Source organism: Bubalus kerabau, chromosome 4 (assembly GCF_029407905.1).
Source record: "Bubalus kerabau isolate K-KA32 ecotype Philippines breed swamp buffalo chromosome 4, PCC_UOA_SB_1v2, whole genome shotgun sequence".
Lineage (NCBI taxonomy): Eukaryota > Metazoa > Chordata > Mammalia > Artiodactyla > Bovidae > Bubalus > Bubalus kerabau.
The window spans coordinates 24,065,377-24,086,081 of record NC_073627.1 but is presented as its reverse complement, the minus strand read 5'-3'; positions in this window follow the sequence as shown (position 1 = coordinate 24,086,081).

The window sequence follows — 20,705 nt, the reverse complement described above, 5'->3', positions numbered from 1 at the left end:
TTATAGCTATGAACTTTCTCTACTGTGTGTTTATTATTTTGTATTTATATTTCTGAGAAAGAACTGCCATCCACTGAAAAATAATGATTGAAAAAAAATATATTTAAAGAGGTTAAGGTTTTAGATGTTGCCTAAACATACTAGAGATAGACTAAAGTATGGACCTGGTAGATATTTCATTTATAAATCCAGAAGAAAAAGCTTTCTTTTCATTCACAATTTTCTTGTGTATAGAATATTCACTTTATCTTTCTATCTTTTTAAAAACTGAACAGAGCTTAATCCTAAAAATTTAAAGTATATTAAAACATAATTCTTAGGGACTTCCCTGGTGGTCCAGTGGTTAAGAATCTGCCTTCCAATGTAAGGGACACAGGTTTGATCCCTGGTTGGGGAACTAAGGATATGCCTCAGGGCTACTAAGCCTGTGTGCTGCAACTAGTGAGCCAAATAAATAAATAAATATTAAAAAGAAACATAATTCTTAGAAAAATTAAAAAATTGCTGTCCAAATACAATTAAATTGGTTAAAAACATCCTGTCATAACACCAAACTCAGGATCCCGGGTGAGAGAAGGAATGAAAATGTCTTCTAAATATATTCAGAGTATAAGTAGTTCTTGTTATACATAGTACATATGTGTGTTATGTTAACTGTACAACAGTTAACATGTTTATTTATTATTTATTTCCCATACAGATTAGAAGTATCATCAAGGCAGAAGCCAGGTTTCAGTAATATTCGTGTCCCTAGAACCTTTCAGAGGACTCACTTATTGAATGAAAAAATGAATGAATGAACGAACTCCTTGGGCAGCCTGAACCAATTTAATGATAATAAAAAGGCCAGCCAAGGAAGAAGTCATAAGAGAAGAGGGTTCCATCCCTGGATCAGGAAGATCCCCTGGAGAAGGAAATGGCAACTCGCTCCGGTATTCTTGCCTGGAGAATCCCACAGACAGAGGAGCCTGGCGGGCTATGGTCCACAGTGTCGCTAAGAGTTGGACACGACTGAATGACTACACACAACGTGAAAAGGAAGGAGTCAGTCCATTTGCTGTACCACCCCCTAGCTTGTCTACAACAGTCTGCAAATGAGCTGTGCTATGAAGTTTCTCCTCATGATACATTAGGAAAACCCCCAAGCCCCACAGTGATAATAAGTTTTCTAGCTGATTTCTTTGCCAAGTGTGGTCTGGCTTCAGGCACTCCTATTCCGCTTCTTTGGAGCAGGCTGCCACTGACCAGCCCCAGCTCCTTGAACCTCTTCCCTGAACTCTATTCATTCCTTCTTCTCTTTCTACCTCGTTTATTTTCCATGTTTACTTGTCTTTCTCTGTCTCCTAGGTGTGAGCGATCTCCAGGGGTCTGTTTCTTGAACTTTTTGGTTTTTTCACTTCACATATTCTCCTGACCCAACTTTTTTTGCTAATGACTCCCAAATCTGTATTTTCAGCCAATCCTGCCTGCTGAAACCAACAGATACTGCCAACCACCTCTTGGATTTTTTATGTTTGTTTCATACTCAGTCTAATGCACTGTTCCTTTCTTCTGTACTTTCTTTCCACATCTGCTCCCCTATGTTAGTTCCCATTTTCTTCTCTGTGTAGTAGCTCCTTGATGTCAATGTCTACACCCTCAACATTTAGCACTCTGCTGGGTACAAAGTTTAGCAACCATTTACCAAATGAACAGAAGGACGGAAAGAAAGAAGGCAAGAAGGAAGGAAGGAGCAAAAATCATTTGTTATTTGCTTAGAGTACAAAATTAAGGCTGGATATGTTTCCAAAATACTGCACAGATTGTAATTTTGCTTAAGGCTAGTATCTTAGGCCATGGCAGAAGAAAACAATAAATTGTATTTCTAACTTAAGGTATACTAACCAGACACAAAGGTTATAGAGGATTCTTGGAAGAGAGAAAAATGAATATAAGGATTAAGAATGAGAAGATTCTTGCCTTTTTAAACATTAAATTAAAACAAAATATATACAAATTAATATAAAATTTACCACCCGCTACACATTATTTGGACTTTTCTTCCTCTCTGCTTCATCCATTCCCCTCTCTCTGTTTTCCAAATGATGAAATTAGAGCACTAAGAAACATTGGAAGGAACTCAGTACTGATTTGTCCTAGGTAAATCTACATTACAAGCACATAAGGGAATGAGCTATTTTGTCACTGGAACATGTTAGTCCCTGAGGGTAAAGTATAACTGCTTAACAGCTGCCCAGTGACACACTTCAAGACTGCAAGCAAGAAATGCATCCTAGCTCCACCAGAAACCGTGGAGGGAATACTGCCTGGCAGAATAAAACCAGGACGGAATCCAGCCAACAAACTGGAGTACAAGCCCCTTTCTATTTCAAAAGGCAACTTCCAATGATCACAAATAGAGGTTTCTAATAAAAGTATTCAAATAGCACCAGAATGGGTACTAATAATCATAAAGAAAGGACAATATCATATTTCACTCTCATTCTGCCCACTGAAAATAGATTTGAATGTCTTTTTTTTTTTCAAAGTTCTGATGAAAGAGCATGAACTTCAGAGTAACACAGAATCTAGGTTCAAGTTGTACTAACTAGCCATGTGATCTCAGCAAGTCACTTGACTTCTGTGAATTTTCTTATTTGTGCAATGAAGATAACATCTACACCTAACAAGATAGTTACGGTAATTAAATTAGGCAAAATAATGTATATAAAGACCAAGCATATTAGATGACATATAATATCTTTGTGACCTTGGAATCGATTTCTTATATTTGATACCAAAAGCATGATTCATAAATGGAAATATCTTACGACTCAATAATGAGACAAATAACGCAATTTGAAAATGTAGAAAAGATCTGAATTGACATTTCACCAAGGAAATTACACAAATAAACAATAGGCAAATGAAAAGATGTTCAACATCATTAGTTATTAGGGAAATGTAAATGAAAACCACAATAAGATACCTCTTCACACTCACAAGAATGGCTAGCATCAAAAAGACAGATAATAATGAGTGTTGGCAAACGCATGGAGAAAATGGAACCCTACCTAGTACACTGTTGGTGGAAATGAAAAATGGTACAGTCATTCGGGGAAAAAAAAAGTTTGTCAGTATAATAGGCAACCTTCTGAAACTGCTCCCAATAATCCCTGACTGCTAGTAGGCATATCTTGTGTAATCTTGCCTTGCACGTGGGTTGGATGTAGGTGACGTGCTTCTAATTAATAAAACACAGCAAAAGTGATGGGAAATCACTTCTGTTTATTTTAGATTTTTTTGATGTGGACCATTTTTTAAAGTCTTTATTGAATTTACAACATGCCTTCTGTTTTATGTTTTAGTTTTTTGGCTGCAAGGCAGGTGAGATCTTAGCTTCCTGACCAGGAATCGAACCTGCACCCTCTGCACTGGAAGGCAGTCCAACTAGTGGGCCACCAAGGAAGCCCCCACGCCCTTTATTATACTGTAAAAGAACATGACTTCCATCTTGTACTCGTTCTCTTACTCTCTCTTTCTCTCTCTGGTGCTTCTCACGAGCTTCTCTAATGAAGTAAGCCAGACAGCTCACATGGCAAGGAACTGAGGGTAGTTTCTGGCCAAACGACAGTGAGGAAAAGGAGGCTCTCAGTCCAAAAACCTTCAAGGAACTGAATTCTGACAAGCACACGAGTGAATCTGGAAGTTGATCCTTCCTTACTCAAGCCTTCAGATGAGACTGCAGTCCAGGTCGACACTTTAATTGCTGCCTCTGAGATTATGAAGCAGAGGAACAAGATAAGCTGTGCCTCTGTTCCTGAGATAATAAATCTGTACTGTTAAGCTTCCAAGGTTTGGGATAATTTGTTATATTGCAACCAATAACTAATACAGACTGTTTCTTACAAAATTAAACATAAATTTACCACATAATCCAGCAACCCCACTCTTAGGTATCTACCCAAAAGAAACGAAAACCTATGTCTACACAAAGACTTTCACACAAATGTTCATAGCAAGATTATTCATAAAAGCCAAAACAAAAATGGAAACAATCAGAGTATCCATCAAATGGTGAACTAATAAACAAAATGTACTTTATCAATACAATAGAATACTATTCAGAAATAAACAGAAACAAAGTAATGGTACATGCAACAACATACATAAACTTAAAAACATTATGTTAAGTAAAAGCAGCAGAGCAGAAGAGTACATATTGTATTATTCCTGTTATATGAGAGGTCTACAAATGCTAAGTCTATAGAGACAAAAATCAAATTAGCTGTTGCCTAGGGCTAGGAGTAAGAATGGGAATTGACTGCCAACAGGTACAAGGAATTTTCTTAGGGTGACAGAAATGTTCTAAAACATGGTTGCCCAACTCTGTAAATTTACTAAAAAGCACTGAATTGGACAGTTAAAGGTATGGAAATTATAACCACACTATAGCTGTTTTTTTTTTTTTTAAAGAAAATTATAAGAATTTTTTACAAAATCAACAACTAATAGCTAACAACACTGATAAATACTCTCTCAAGAGGGAAGAGTTTAGCAGCTCATTCACCAATTATTATAAGAAACATCGTGACAAGTGTAGCTTTTGAGCAATGATTAAGCTAATATGAGAAGTCCTCATGAGACTATCATTAACTCCTTTTATTCTTGTGCAACAATTTCATGCCCTTTTCAAAGAATTTAATAAATTCTGTAATTATTCTTGTGTATAAAAACACAAGATGTATCTAATTGGTAGTAGGAAAGAGGCTAAAACAAGCAACTGTAAGAGTTGGCCTCATAGGACATTTCTACAGTACTTAATTATTTTATTATCTACTACTTCAGATAATACCTAAGTAACTACTGATTTTTGCTTTCTAAATTGTACTAAAATCCATAAAAATCCAGACTTTCTAACTATATTAGTTCTTTGTCACATTTTGTGTTTTTATGTCTTTTTATGTGGTTTTATGTCTCACTTTCTATTCTGTTAATGGTTGAGTATGCTTTACTAGGCTATGACTATTACTTGATTAATGAGTGCTATCTCTGACCTACAAGTTAGCAGTGGTATAAAGCAAATGGGGAAGCTCTCTGAGGATTCACTCAGGAATGTGAGAGTTTAGTTCTCCCATTAGAAAAGAAGAAAATAAAGAACTATCTTTTCTATATAGTCTTAAGAGAGAGAACTAGTACAACCTGAAGGACAAGAACCGGAAAATCAAGTTCACGGTGAGTAAGAGTTCATATAAAAATGCCAGAAACAGTTCTGGACTGCAAGTAACGAAGAAAGATAATAAAGGTACATTAAAGTGGATGAGTATTATGGCCAGAAGCCTAGGCTGACTTAAGAGACGCTAATAAAGAGCCTTTTCTATATTTTCCAGGGCTGCTATGAACTTCCTTGAGGAGTAACAAAGGCATGACTGGGATTTCTGCTTCTGCAGACGCAGGTGCAGAAAAGCCTGGTCCTAACAAATCTTGTCAACGTTTTTAATGCCACCAGACTGACTAATATAGTGAAACATCTACCTCCATCCTGTTTTTACTTATTCAGTTGACATAATTAACAAATCTATTAAGGGTAAGGCCACAAATTATTTTTAATTATTAAACCCTGGAGTTCCACATGTAATGTTTCGACAGCATCATTCACTGCAGAATACAGTTTTCAAGACTGTCATTTCTGCAGCCTCAAATCTAGATCCAACTGCAGTCGGTTAAAAAGCAGATTTCAACCAGGCAGCTGAATGAGAAAACATCTGGACCTACCAGTCAGAATGAGAAAGGTCGCATGTTAAATCCAGATAATCTTGTTTATTGGTGTTTGAAGGTTATACACCAAGGGCTGGATTACCAAGGTCCTCCTTTAGGCCTGGCTCTGACATCTTCATTCATCTGCTCTGTGTGTGACACTTGAAAATTCAAAGCTTTAAAACTACTGTGTTGCCAGTCACTTCCAAAAGTAATTTTCCTAACTCTAAGCCTGAATACTATGTCAACCTACTGCTAGACTGCTGAATATTAAGTGCTAGGAGAAAGCACATAACAGAATTGTCAGGGGCAGATGATGTCTATTCTTCTAAAAACCTGTTTTCCAAGTTGCCACTCGGCATTTTTTGTGGATGAAGCATTTCCAACATTCTCTATCAAAACTTAAAAAAAAAAAAAAGGAAAGGCTTTTGAAACAGCAAGGAATATAATCAAAAGGTTGCCCTAGGATAGGGTTCAAATTGGTGATGAAGAAAGAAAGAGGATTGTGCCTATTTCATGATTTTCATAATTAGTATATATCAGTATTATTTTATACACACAGGAATGAACCAAAATTGTTTATGTTGAAAGCATAGAGACCATTACATATAAACGATTAAAAATTAGCAAAGTTAAGAAGCCTTAAGACCTTACACATGTTGGTCAGGGATTTTTCATCTTTTCTAGGTTGTGGATCTACCTGTGAGAACTATATTGTACATAGAAAAATGTACACATATCAATAAACAAAATTTCACATAGTTTTGAAGAGGTTTTCAAACCTTGAGGTATCAAGTCTATATTAGGCTTTTAATCAGGTCCAGTCTTAAACTGATGGCTCCTTATATTACATTGTATATGTTTTACATGATAGCAGTTGGTCTTCAATTTTTTGCTTGCATAGTCTCAAAGAATTTTGAAAAATTATATTTAACCCTGATATATAGTGGACATTAAGTGGATATTAAGTTGACATCTATAACTTATCATAATTTAAAAGTTTTTAGAACAAAAACACAGTTTTGTTTATTGTAAATAATGATGGTTAAAACTCACTGCACCCTTTCAAATGGGCGTAATGGAATATAAATATTAGTGATTTGATTTACTCCCTTATAAACTTAAAAATAGATAAATAATCTTTAAAAAATCAGAAAATTTCTCCTTGAACTTCTATTTCCATTTTCCTTTTCCATAGAGTTTTATCTTTATGCTATTCATTTATGCTTGAGTCTTCTATTGCTCATTCTATCATATGTTTCTATAACAAAAACAACTATAAAAAGAAAAGAAAAAACAACTATATACAAAAATAAAATATTTTTATTACCATGAAGTGTTATGTGTTAATAAAATTTCTTTGAGACTGAGTTATTATTAAAGTTATTAGCATAAAATTGATGAAAATAATATAGGTATGTTAAAAATCTTGATCAATAATTATTAAACATAAAAAGTAAAATGTTGGGGATGCATCTCTAAATGAAATGAAGGGGGCATGCATTTATGAAAGTTTGAGGAGAGGAATTATCTCTTGACCCTATGTTTGATATCTTGGAAATATATATATACACATACATATATATATATATTTTTTATTGGAGTATAGTTGCTTTACAATGTTGTGCTAGTTTCTGCTGTACAGCAAAGTGAATCGATCACATGTATACATATATCCCCTCTTCCTTGGATTTTCTTCCCGTTTAGGTCACTGAGTATAGCTCCCTCAGCTATACAGTCTGCTTTCATTAGTTATCTATTTTATACTTAGTAATGTAAATATGTCAATCCCAATCTCCCAATCCATCCCACCACATCCTCCCCCCTTCTTGGAAATATTTACACTTGAGGGCAAAGAATTAAGATTTGGGATGGGTGAGGGATGTGCCTTTCTTCTATAAAGTGAGGAAGGATCACTGTGAAAGGGGAGGTGGGAAAGAAGAACCTCAATGACAGCAGCCTAGTAGGGGAGATCAGTTCCAGGAAAGAGAACATGATGAAGATGAAGACATAGAAACTGATTCTCTTAAATTTATCCATGTAACCCTTGGAATGTCTCCCCATATCCTGGTTTGGGGAACACTGCTGAAAAAGACCTCAAGGCCAAAATGTACTCACATGCTCTTCTTCACTTAATCAACTGACAATTATTTAGTGAGCACTGGCAAGGCAATGGCACCTTACTCCAGTACTCTTGCCTGGAAAATCCCATGGATGGAGGAGCCTGGTGGGCTGCAGTCCATGGGGTCGCTGGGAGTCGGACACGACTGAGCGACTTCACTTTCACTTTTCATTTTCATGCATTGGAGAAGGAAATGGCAACCCACTCCAGTACTCTTGCCTGGAGAATCCTAGGGACAGGGGAGCTTGGTGGGCTGCCGTCTCTGGGGTTGCACAGAGTCGGACACGACTAAAGCGACTTAGCAGCAGCAGCAGGGGACAGTGCAGATGATGAATGGATAAATGAATAGTTGGGTGGAAAGGCAAAAAGAAAAATGGATAAATATTGACCATTTACTGTCAATAAATATTGACCACTTGGCATAAAAGGAGAGAGAGACTAAAAAGACTGTCCTTGACATGTCATCAACCCTTTGAGGTCAACAAAGTACAGTAAGTTCCCGCCACAATGCATCAATTTGAATATAAGAGGACTAGTGATTGCCTGCAGCTGTCCACTCTTCCTTTTTCTGACAGGAGCAAGCTAAAATTCTTATGTTATGAGATTAGGTAGGGAAGCAACTGCTTCATGATTACGTGAGACTTTTAAAGTTTAATATATGGCCAGTAGTGTCTAGTCTAAACTTCACTCTTGTTGCTTTGTGCTTTTTGTAATATTAATACTATCTACCAAAAATCTCCTATTATTTCATTAACTCTGTAAAAATGTGACCCCCATATCTTAAAGACAAAATTTCTGGATCCTGCCTACTATGCTGTGGAGATATTTCACATACTCTTCTCCAACACTATTCGCCTTTGTGCAAATTACAAAAAAAAAAAAAGCCCCTTTGACAAGTTATGAAAAATGATGACCTAGTGAGCCAGCACAGGGTTTCATTCGGTCCTCAGTCCAGTGGTGTGCTGGGAAATGCTTAAAAACCCACTCAGGGCGGGCCAGAGCTTCTTCATAGCATTTGCTGATGTCAGTGGTATAAATATCATAGCCTATTTCAAGCCATCAACATGAAGTCAGCGGCTCACTGAAAACTTAACAAGCGGTTATGAGCTGCCTCTGGCACATCACTGGGACTCCTCTTACCCCTCAGCAGGGTGCATTCATGTGGTTACCACAATGTACCAGGGCACAGAATGGCCCGGTCACCACGCCTGGTGCCAAACTCAGTTTGAGCAGCTGAACTCCCTTGGCAAGAGCAGACGCTGGGTGAGTTACTGGGCACAAATGGGTGTTTCATGCATACTGCTAACCAACTGAACTGGAATCTACATTTCATTTCACTCCTCTTGCCTCCACTCCAAGGAGCGCCAGTATTATTGTTCCACAGTTAAAGGGAAGTCAAAGGAGGGGGAAAGAGTCTTGGAGAATCCACTAAAGACAGTGGGCAGACTATTTTTCTGTCCATTATTACAACTGTACATTTCTGTGAATGACAAATATCTTCCTATAATTTCCTTTTGGTTCACTGTGCCACAGAGGTTGGTGAGAAAAAAAAAAAAAGAATCCTGGGGTGTTTTTTGTTTTAAAAAAAGTCAGGGAGGGGTGTCTGGGTTTTATCACCAACAGAACTTACCCGTTTGACACAGTACGAGCCGTGAAGCCTCTCTGCCCATTGTGAGCACTTACAGAAATCCCCTGTGAGTGAACTTCTGCAGCAAAGCACTGCTGATTTTGTAAGATAACCCCTGCATCCCATGAGCGGTAGGTCTTGATCTGGGCTTGAGAGATGTAATATTTTGATAAAAAACGGCACTTCCTTTTGAAGCATGTACTTGCGTGTGCTGAGCAGTACCGCTGGAACCTCAGTGAGCGCCTAGGCGAGGCTGACTCGGTCTCTCCCAGCTCCCTCCAGCCATAGACCCCTCCTTCACACATCTAAATGTAGCAGTAATTAGCATCCATAAACCACAAATGCGGCTTGTCTTTTTTTTTTCCCCCTTTCAGAAGCATCAAAATAGTTTGTATTTCTCATGAGTGCAAAAAAGTTGTACATCTCAAAAGATATTGAGACTCTGACATGGAAAACTACTGAGGACGGGAAAACTACTGAGGACGGGAGCTCTAGCTCCTAAGGGGAGGAGAATGATTTGTTTTCAGCAAACTTTCTAACTTAAGTTCTTATCTTTGACCTAAGCATAGCATCACCACAGAGAAAATTTAAGGCCTTTCAAAAAATGATCAGATTCAAGTTTTCTCATGGAATCAGTCACGATCCTAACTCTTACATAAAGGAATAATTAAATAAATACACTACTTGATCATTGCTGCTGCTGCTGCTGCTAAGTCGCATCAGTCGTGTCCTACTCTGTGTGACCCCAGAGACGGCAGCCCACAGGCTCCCCAGTCTCTGGGATTCTCCAGGCAAGAACACTGGAGTGGGTTGCCATATCATTACTGTATAATTATTTTAAAAGAAATCTATTTCACAACGAGAACCAGGTATATCCAATATTTGGTCCTAAAGATTCTGAAGATGAAGAGTGTACCCCCAAAGTTCATGTCTGTCAGAAATGTCAGAATGTGACTTTATTAGAAATTGGGTCATTATAGGTGTAATTAGTTAAGAGGAGGTCACACTGGATGGGCCTTTAACCCAATGACTAGTGTTCTTGTAAGTGGAAGGGAAGACACACACCAATACACTCAGAGAAGGCCCTGTGATGATTAAATTGGAGTTGTGCTGGTACGAGCCAAGGAACACCCAGGATTGCTAGGAGTCACCAGAAGCTAGAAAGAGGCATGGAAGGATTCTTTTCTAGAGCCTTTTAGAGGGACCATGGTGGTACTAACACTTTCGTTTGGAACATCTAGCTTCCAGAACTATTAGAGAGTAAATTTCTGCTCTTTAAGCCACCCGGTTTGTGGTAATTTGTTATAGAAGCCCTAGGAAACTAACACGAAGGGTAAATGTGCCACTTAAGCAGAGTAAACAGCCGAAGCTGATGGATATTGAGATATATTGTGTACTTTTTGCCCAGTAGCAGCTCAAGAACAAACTGCTAGCCTCAGTAGAAAGAGATGGTGGTTGTTAGGGGAATGCTGAAAAATGGAGGCCAGTAGTATATTAAATGCAGGGTATTGGTAGCCAAATTTATATTCCCTAATTATTCAAAGAAGAAAAGCAATGCCATCCACATATTCAAAAACTCAAAACATACAGATGATGGAATTTTCCCTTCCCTATTCTAAGTGGGAAATGGCAAGGGATAGGGATTCAATTTCAGAGGAAGAAGGACTAAAACAAAAAGCTATGAGGTTCTATGTCAGACATTCTTCCTTTAACTGCATTTCTTTTTCACAGGGCCCTGCTGGGATGACATCCCACCATCTGATGTGTCGTCTCTACCTAGTTATATCCTAGGTACACCACCATTAAAACACATTTTACCTCTAACCCTGATCTCCAGAGGCTTTATTTTATTCTTCTGTGATCACAGGCCAGATACAAACAATAAGAATATTTTCTCTGGAACCTATTATACAGAGTGAAGTAAGCCAGAAAGAAAAACACCAATACAGTATACTAACACATATATATGGAATTTAGAAAGATGGTAACAATAACCCTGTGTACGAGACAGCGAAAGAGACACTGATGTATAGATCAGTCTTATGGACTCTGTGGGAGAGGGATAGGGTGGGGAGATTTGGGAGAATGGCATTGAAACATGTACAATATCATGTATGAAACGAGTCGCCAGTCCAGGTTCGATGCAGGATACTGGATGCTTGGGGCTGGTGCACTGGGACGACCCAGAGGGAGGGTATGGGGAGGGAGGAGGGAGGAGGCTTCAGGATGGGGAGCACAGAGATACCTGTGGCGGATTCATTTCAATGTTTGGCAAAACTAATATTGTAAAGTTTAAAAATAAAACAAAATTTAAAAAAAAAAGAATATTTTCTCTTGTGATATATTATGATTGCTTTAATTTCTACTTTTGACATTATATTATCTCAATGACATTTTCGATCCAATAGGAAAGTCCCAATATCCTCTGTATTCAGTGAAGTTCCTATGATACTCCCAGCAGTCATTCGATGCTAAACAAAAATAAAGACCTGGGGAACCCTTGGTTATTTCTTACTGCTCAAGATCAGTTTGACTTAGGGGAGTTCAGGGGAGAATGGATACATGTATAAATATAGCTGAGTCCCCTCACTGTTCACCTGAAACTATCACAACCATTATTTGTTACTCAGCTATACCCCAAAATAAAATAAAAAGTAAAAAAAAAAAAAAATCAGTCTGACAACAGTTGGAGTTGGTCACTACTAAGAAGAGAAATAATTGTTCACAGGAGTCAATGACTAGGCTGGAAAACTCTTAATCTCTTCAAAAATCCAGGTGGATTATATTACTTCCTGCTGCTGCTGCTAAGTCACTTCAGTCGTGTCCGACTCTGCGCAACCCCATAGATGGCAGCCCACCAGGCTCCCCCATCCCTGGGATTCTCCAGGCAAGAATACTGGAGTGGGTTGCCATTTCCTTCTCCAATGCATCAAAGTGAAATGTGAAAGTGAAGTTGCTCAATCGCGTCCGACTCTCAGCAACCCCATGGACTGCAGCCTTCCAGGCTCCTCCGTCCATGGGATTTTCCAGGCAAGAGTACTGGAGTGGGGTGCCATTGCCTTCTCCGATATCACTTCCTAGATGAGTATGTTTGAAAAGATGTAAATGTGGGCCACAAGGGTTGTTTTTTTTCTCAAAAATTTTATAATGTAATGGGGTGAAAATTTGTCATGCACAAACAAATCCAGATAGAGTACAATAAGGCTTAAATAAACAGTAATTAAACACACACCCAAACGTCAACTCTAAGACATACTTGAGGAGGTGGGGCTTGGCATAGTACAAGAAGGCCTCATGGATGAAATAAACTTGAATTGATTTAAATATCTCTAGTGCTTCAGTCTACTAGATTTACATTTTCAGGAAGAAAGGAGGAACCAACTGAGTGGTAGACACAACACTGAATCCACAAATGGTTTTATTTGTGACCAACTGGCTTATATAAACCATAGTGGCATAAAGCTATACCCACAGTACATGTGTGTGATAAACAGAGCTGTTAGTGATGTATATTTTTCAAATTTAAAAAATAATCCTGTTAGATCCCCACTGATGCCTTTTTGGTATGGTTACATGAACCCTGTTCCTTTCAAGAACAATAGCTTTCTTAAGCTATCACACAGTACATGCATACTCTAGGTCAAGAGTCAAGAAACTATGGCCTGCAGGCCAAATCTGACCCACTCAGTGCCTGACTTTATAAGTAAAGTTCTTGAAGGCCATGCACATTCAATTCTGCACCTGCTACAGTTGCTTTACATTACAACAGCAGAGTTGAGAAACTGCAACAGAAATTGTGTTGCCCACAAAGTCTGAGATATTTACTACCTGGCCCTTTACAGAAAAAAAAATTGCCTAGGGAAACAAGTATGGGAAACAAGTAAACATAAGTTAAATGTTTACACTTTTTAAAAGTTTTTTTTCCCAAATATTTTATTTTGTTTCTCAAACAACAATACTAGTTGGGTAAAGCCTTTTCCCTCTAAAAATTTAGTCGGTCTTTCCACAAGAGAAAAATAAAGTAAGTGTTTCTAATTTTTCTATAAAATAACTTTCTAAGAGTTGGAAAATTAGAAAGAGGCACATGACACATTTAAATATGTACATTAAACATGATCACAATTATTCTGAATTTAAAACATTCCAAGATTGGTCTCGTCTCAGTGTCTAAAACTTTCTAGAGGACATTAAAATACACTTCCACAAACTTAAATAAATTAAGATCCTCTAAAGCATACTTTTAAAATAATCATTATTACCATGCAGGATCTTAGTTCCTTGATTGAACCCATGCTTCCTGCAATGGAAGTCTGGAGTCTTAACTACTGGGCCATCAGGGAGGTCCTCCTAATTCCCTTTAAAAATATAATCCTAACTCTAGTCTTAATGTTTCTTGACGCTAAATATGGGGCTTCCCTGGTTGCTCAGACAGTAAAGAATCTGCCCGCAATATGGGACACTTGGGTTCAATCCCTGGGTCAGGAAGATCCCCTGGAGGAGGGCGTATTCAACCCATGGTGAATATGGCAGAAGTGCCTTAATATATCGATATATTAAGATTCATTACTATATATCTTTTCTCAGGCAATGCTACTTTTCAATTCTGTTATTTCATATTTTAGCATGTATAATTTGTATATACTGATCATATGGTATCTTTTTAAAAAGCAGACACTGGTAACAATCTTTCCCAAGGTATATGACCCCGATCAAGTGCCGGCATTATGTTACATTACAGTACATTAGTCGGCTTAATCAATGAAATGATGAATTAATCTTTCAATGCTAAAAGTAGCCTATTCACTTCTAAATTGGACTTAACTGTTTCTTCTCTTTCTCAAATTATTTAGAATGATTGATAATATCTTCTAGTCTCTACCAAGAACTACATGACACACTCCCAGGCCCCTAACAAGTGAGAAAAATAGACAGATATTCCAGTAATCCACTGACATGTAGCTGGAGATGACAGCAGTTGGAGATGACCCTTAGAAGCACTTCTTGATCAGGGTCATAATAGTGTTGCATGGACTCCTCGAGAAGCGCTACACCACATGGCTTTTAATAATATTTGTTTTAAATTCCTATAGTTGAACAGAGTTATTTGGTTTCTTCTTTACATTTCAATATTTAATCTTTTCCCCTCAACTATCTGAAAACATAAAACTCAAAGGCTACTTCTGAACCCAGAGCAAATTCTAACATAAATTGTAAATTCCCACACTGAAAGTAGTATAGGGATCGCCATTTCAACCTTAGACTTCATGGTGTTATCCACAGACCTCAGAAACCCTAACTTGGAAAAATGCAAGCCAATGACATGGTTATCATTTGCCTCATTCTGAATGTGACTCCATGGTTGTCACCTTCAGAAAGTTGCACAAAGTTGGTAGAACACCATATGCCTTTCCTCAGCACAAATGACCACATCCTGTGCCAGGCAGCAATTTTCAGTCTCTGTGGTTAAGAACTGGTACAAATTAATGTATAGTTAGGCAGAGCTGGAATGTTAGTTGAAGCTGTGATTTGAGTCTCAGAAGTTTTAGATACAGACCTTCATTTCTCAGGCCTTAAGAATCTAAGACAAAAGAAGATGATTCAGAGAAACAATTTTTGTCTTTTTCTTTTCTTCCTTTAAGGAAAAAGTGTGTGTGTGTGCATGTGTGTATTTTTAACTGAACAAATATTTACTGCACATCTACTGCCAAGTACTATTCTAGGTACTGCAAATACCTAGAGCAAAAGAGAAAACTCAAGATCCTAGTTCATGAAGGGTGGAAAAAGAGACACAATAAACAAATAAAACTCCAAAATTATCCATTGCAAAGTGCCACGCAGAGAATTAAAATAGGCTACTGTGTTAAAATAACTGGGTTGTCAAGGAAAGTCTCTCTGAAGAAATGTCATTAAGATGAGATCTGAGTGATATTCACAAAGAGTACTGATAATATTTATCAACATAAATATTAATACAAAATGCTTACAATGCTAACATAAATATAGTGCTCAAAAGTCACAAAAACAGTCTGGAAGTATTTCATATGCTAATACAGACTATATCTGAGTGGTAGATCAGAAGTCAATTTTTCTTTTTTCTATTTCTATGAACTTTCCCAACTGTGGTAAAACACAAAAATACATTTAGTTTTTGTCCCCAATTCCTTACACAGAGTTCCTAAAACCCTTGAAATTTCCTGAGTGATAGGAGCATCTTTTGCTATTCATAACAAGCTCCTTTCAATCATACCTGAACTTGTGCTACTGAGGTAACTTGGGGTACAGCCCCCAGATAGCCTCAGGATGGGTTGGTCACCAGAAACACCAAGTGATTAGAGCACTGGAATTTTCAGTGCCACCAACCAACCTCCAGAAAGGGAACTGGAGATTGAGCTCTATAAATACTTTTGAACTGTAAGATTCAGAGAGCATCTGGTGAGGACACCAAACTGCTGAGAAGGTGGTATGCCCAGGGAGGGCATGGAAGCTTTGCACCCCACCCCACCCCCCATCCCATAGCTTGTCCTATGCACCTCTTCCATTTGATTGTTCCTGAGTTGTGTCCTTTATGATAAACCAGTAATAATATGTAAACTGCTTTCCTAAATTCTGAGTCATCCTAGCAAATTATCAAACCTGGGAGTGGGGTGGGGGGAGTTGTGGGAAATCCTAAATCTGTAGTCAAATTGGACAAAAGTGCAGGTAACCTGGGGACCTGGTACTTTAAACTGGTGTTTGAAGTGAGGGTAGTCTTGTGGGACTGAGCCCTTAACCTGTGGGTTCTGTGCTAACTCCAGAAGTTAGTATCAGAATTGAATTGATGTCTGGAGAATCAGTTGTTGGTGTTGGAAAACATCCCAGAATAGGTGTCAGGAGTGGGATTTGCTAGAATAGTCCTTGCTCATAGAACATATAGTTTGGGAAGAAAAAGAGGGGAATGAAGAACCTCTGATTCTTGGCCACATGGTCACCCATGTTACAGAGCAGCAGTTATGCTAGGATCAGTTACTATAAAGTAAAATTGCTGCTACTGCTAAGTCGCTTCAGTCGTGTCCGATGCTGTGCGACCCCATAGATGGCAGCCCACCAGGCTCCCCCATCCCTGGGATTCTCCAGGCAAGAACACTGGAGTGGGTTGCCATTTCCTTCTCCAATGCATGAAAGTGAAAAGTGAAAGTGAAGTCGCTCAGTCGTGTCCGACTCTAGCAACCCCATGGACTGCAGCCTACCAGGCTCCTCTGTCCATGGGATTTTCTAGGCAAAAGTACTGGAGTGGGGTGCCATTGCCTTCTCCGATGGCAATGGAGAAGTAAAATTACCCAGAGTATTCAGAGATGGATCCAACTCTTGGGAAGCTGATTCACTGGATATGTGCAGAAATGCAAACTGATAAGAAAAAAGTGAAATGCATAATTCCTTGGTCACTGTTATTGGCAAGAGCTGAAATGAAGAGAGTTCTGGGTCAGACCTTGATGACTGATCAAGCTCAGATTTCAGTTGGATTCTGCTTCAGATACGAGGCTCAAAGTTTCCCCTAAAGAGAAAAACTATGCAGAAATGGCAGAGAGTACCTCTAAGAAGGTACTTCATGTGGTAGGAAGGCAAAACCAAGAAACTACTGAAACCAGGGGGTAGAATGTGAAAGAGTTGTCTTATTTTGTGAATCAGTACCATCAGTTTCCTGGAGAACTTTTAGTAAAACAGATTGTGAGAGTGACTAATTTAGGGGCACTGTCTTTAGTTCTGAATGCTATAGAGTGGAAGAGCATGTCTGGGTTGATAAAGGACCCACTGCTCACTATGAAACAACTGCAGATGGTTAAGACCCAGCCAGACACACAGCATGTTTTCCATGAGGAAATGGTCAGCCTGATGGACTAGATAAAAGCCACCATAAGGTCTGCTTACGCTGAGAAAGAGGACCATCCAACTCCCTCTGTAAGTGCCAAGTAGAACAACCCAGATGAAGCAGCTGATATGTTTCATATGTAAGCCAGATGACACTGACTTTATGACAACCAAGATAGTCACTCACTGAATATGCCTATTACCCAGGTCATAGTAAATGCTGTGGATTAAGGGGGTGTTCTGATTGATTTCAAACATATACAGCAGTAAGTGGCAGCTTGCAGCAAGTAGCAGTAAGCAGCAGCTAGAAGCAAGGTCTTAGTTTCCCAGACTGGGAGTCCTAACCACTGGACCACAGGGGTCAGCAGTTAGGGTCTGAGTCCCTAGTCTTTGTCTGCCTAGTCAAGAACAAATTCAGCTGAGGAGGTAGAAGGTGAAGAGTAAAGTAATAAGTTTATTAAAAAGGAAAGTACATGCAGAAAGGCACATAGGTGAACTCAGAGAGAGAATCGCACCTTTGGGAAGTTTAAATTCTTTATAAGGGGGCAGTTTTTCAGGTCTTTATCTTCCCTTAGGCCAATCATCTTTTTTTGTCCCCTCCCACCAGCCCACCAGTTAATTTGTCTCAGGACTCTCCCCTGAGAAGCACCCTTAGCCAAGAAGAATCTTGAAGTGAAGGCTTCTTTGAAAAGCAAGACTCATTATGGCTTGGCATTAACCCCTGATTTTTTACCCCAAGGAGCCTTTCTGCGCATGTATAATGTCTTCGTTGTCCCAAAGTGTGGGGGCGGGGTGGGGGTCTGAGATCCTTTACTCTTTCACCCAAACAGGGTTTTGCCCCTCTTTGTCCTTGCCATGACTATTATCTTAAGGTTTTTACAAGAGACAAAGACTGGCTATTTACCCTGTTTCTTCTGTTACTTGCATTTTGGAGGGCAAACAGGAGGCTGATTGTAAATGCCTTAACAATTTAAATGCCCACCTATCTCTTGTCTCAGGAAATGCAAACAGGAGGCTAATTGTAAGTATCCAGCCTGAAGCCCACTTCTTCCTGCCCCATGAAATGCAAACAGGACACCAGTTGTAAATGTCTAACCTGGAGCCCATCTATCTCCTAACTCATAAGCACGCACATGTTGTATATAGCATGGTAAAGTTACTGCAGCCACAGAAGGAGATGAGAATGAGGCCTGGAAGGAAGAAGTTTATTACATTCATATGATCCATAGAAGGGGTCACCACATAACAAACAGGACCACAGGGGAAAGCGCCAGTGCCAGTCAGAATACAGAAAAGAGCAAGGAAAATCCTAGGCTAAGAGCCTTCATTGGACTTTCAGAGAAAAGGCAAGGCAGGCAGGATAAACAGTTAAGGACTGGTTGGTTTGAATAATTACAGCAGGCTTTGTGACAAGTGGTCTCTAGTTGTCTGGTTCTTGGCCCTGGATTGATTTCAGGCAAGGGAAATATTAGTTGAGTTCATGAGATTTAGATAAGAAGATAGTAGTTGGGGGGTACAGACTCAGGATTTGGTTGGTTTGTATAAGAAAAACATGCTCCTGGCCAAGTCCTTTGCTATCACTAACAGAAACAGAAGAGATTAAGAAGAGGTGGCAAGAATATACAGAAAAGTTATACAGAAAGTGTCTTAATGACTTGGATAACCACAATGGTGTGATCACTCACCTAGACCCAGACATTTTGGAGTGTGAAGTCAAGTGGGCCTTAGGAACTCCAACTGAGCTATTTCAAATCCTAAAAGATGATGCTCTTAAAGTGCTACACTCAATATGTCAGCAAATTTGGAAAACTCAGCAGTGGCCACAGGACTGGGAAAGGTCAATTTTCATTCCAGTCCCAACGAAGAACAATGCTAAAAAGTGTTCAAACTACCATACAGTTGCACTCATTTCATATGCTAGCAAAGTTATTCTCAAAATCCTTCAAGCTAGGCTTCATGAACCAAGAAATTCCAGATGTACAAGCTGGATTTAGAAAAGGCAGAGGAACCAGAGATCAAATTGCCAAGGTCTGTTGGATCATAGAAAAAGCAAAAGAATTACAGAAAAACATCTACTTCTGCTTCATTGACTACCCTAAAGCCCCTGACAGTGTGGATCACAACAAACTGTGGAAAATTCTTAAAGAGATGGGAATACCAGACCACCTCACCTGTCTCCTGAGAAACCTGTATGTGAGTCATGAAGCAATAGTCAGAATCAGATATGGAAGAACTGACTGGTTCAAAACTGGGAAAGGAGTATGACAAGGCTGTATATTGTCACCTTGCTTATTTAACTTATATGCAGAGTACATAATGTGAAATGCCAGGCTGGATGAAGCACAAGTTGGAATCAAGATTGCTGAGAGAACTATCAACAACCTCAGATATGTAGATGATACCACTCCAATGGCCAAAAGTGAAGAGGAACTAGAGAGCCTCTCAATGAGGGTGAAAGAGGAGAGCGGAAAAAGTTGGCTTAAAACTCAACATTCAAAAAACTAGGATGAAGGCATCTTGTCCCATCACTTCATGGCAAATAGAAGGGGAAAAAGTGGAAGCAGTGACAGATTTTATTTTCTTGGGCTCCAAAATCATTGTAGATGGTGATTGCAGCCATGAAATTAAAAGACGCTTGCTCCTTGGAAGGAAAGCTATGACAAACCTAGACAGCATACTAGAAAGTACAGACATCTCTTTGCTGACAAAGATCCACTAATTATTAGAGAAATGCAAATCAAAATTATAATGAGGTTCCACTTCACACTGATCAGAATGGCCTTAATGAAAAAGTCTACAAATATATGTGTTCCCCATGTATACCTGTGGCGGATTCATTTTGATATTTGGCAAAACTAATACAATTATGTAAAGTTTAAAAATAAAATTAAAAAAAATAAAATTAAAAAAAAAAAAAGAAAAAGTCTACAAATAATAAATGCTGGGGAGGATGTGGAGAAAAGAGAACCCTCCAACACTGTTGGTGGGAACATAAACTGGTGCAGTTACTATGGAAAACAGCAAGGAGGTTCCTCAAAAAACTAAAAATAGAGTTGTCATATAATCCAGCAATCCCACTCCTGGGCATATATCCAGACAAAACTATAGTTCAAAAAGATACGTGTGGCCCAGTGTTCACTGCAGCACTATCTACAACACCCAAGATACTGAAGCAACCTAAATATCCTTCTCCAAGGAATCCTCCCCACCCAGGAATCAAAGGGCAGGCAGATTCTTTACCACTGAGTCACCTGCCTCAGACGTAAAACAGAATGAAATAATGCCATTTGAGGTAACAGGGATAGACCTAGAGACTGTCATACTAAGTGAAGTAAGTCAGACAGGAAAAGACAAATATCATATGATATCACTTAT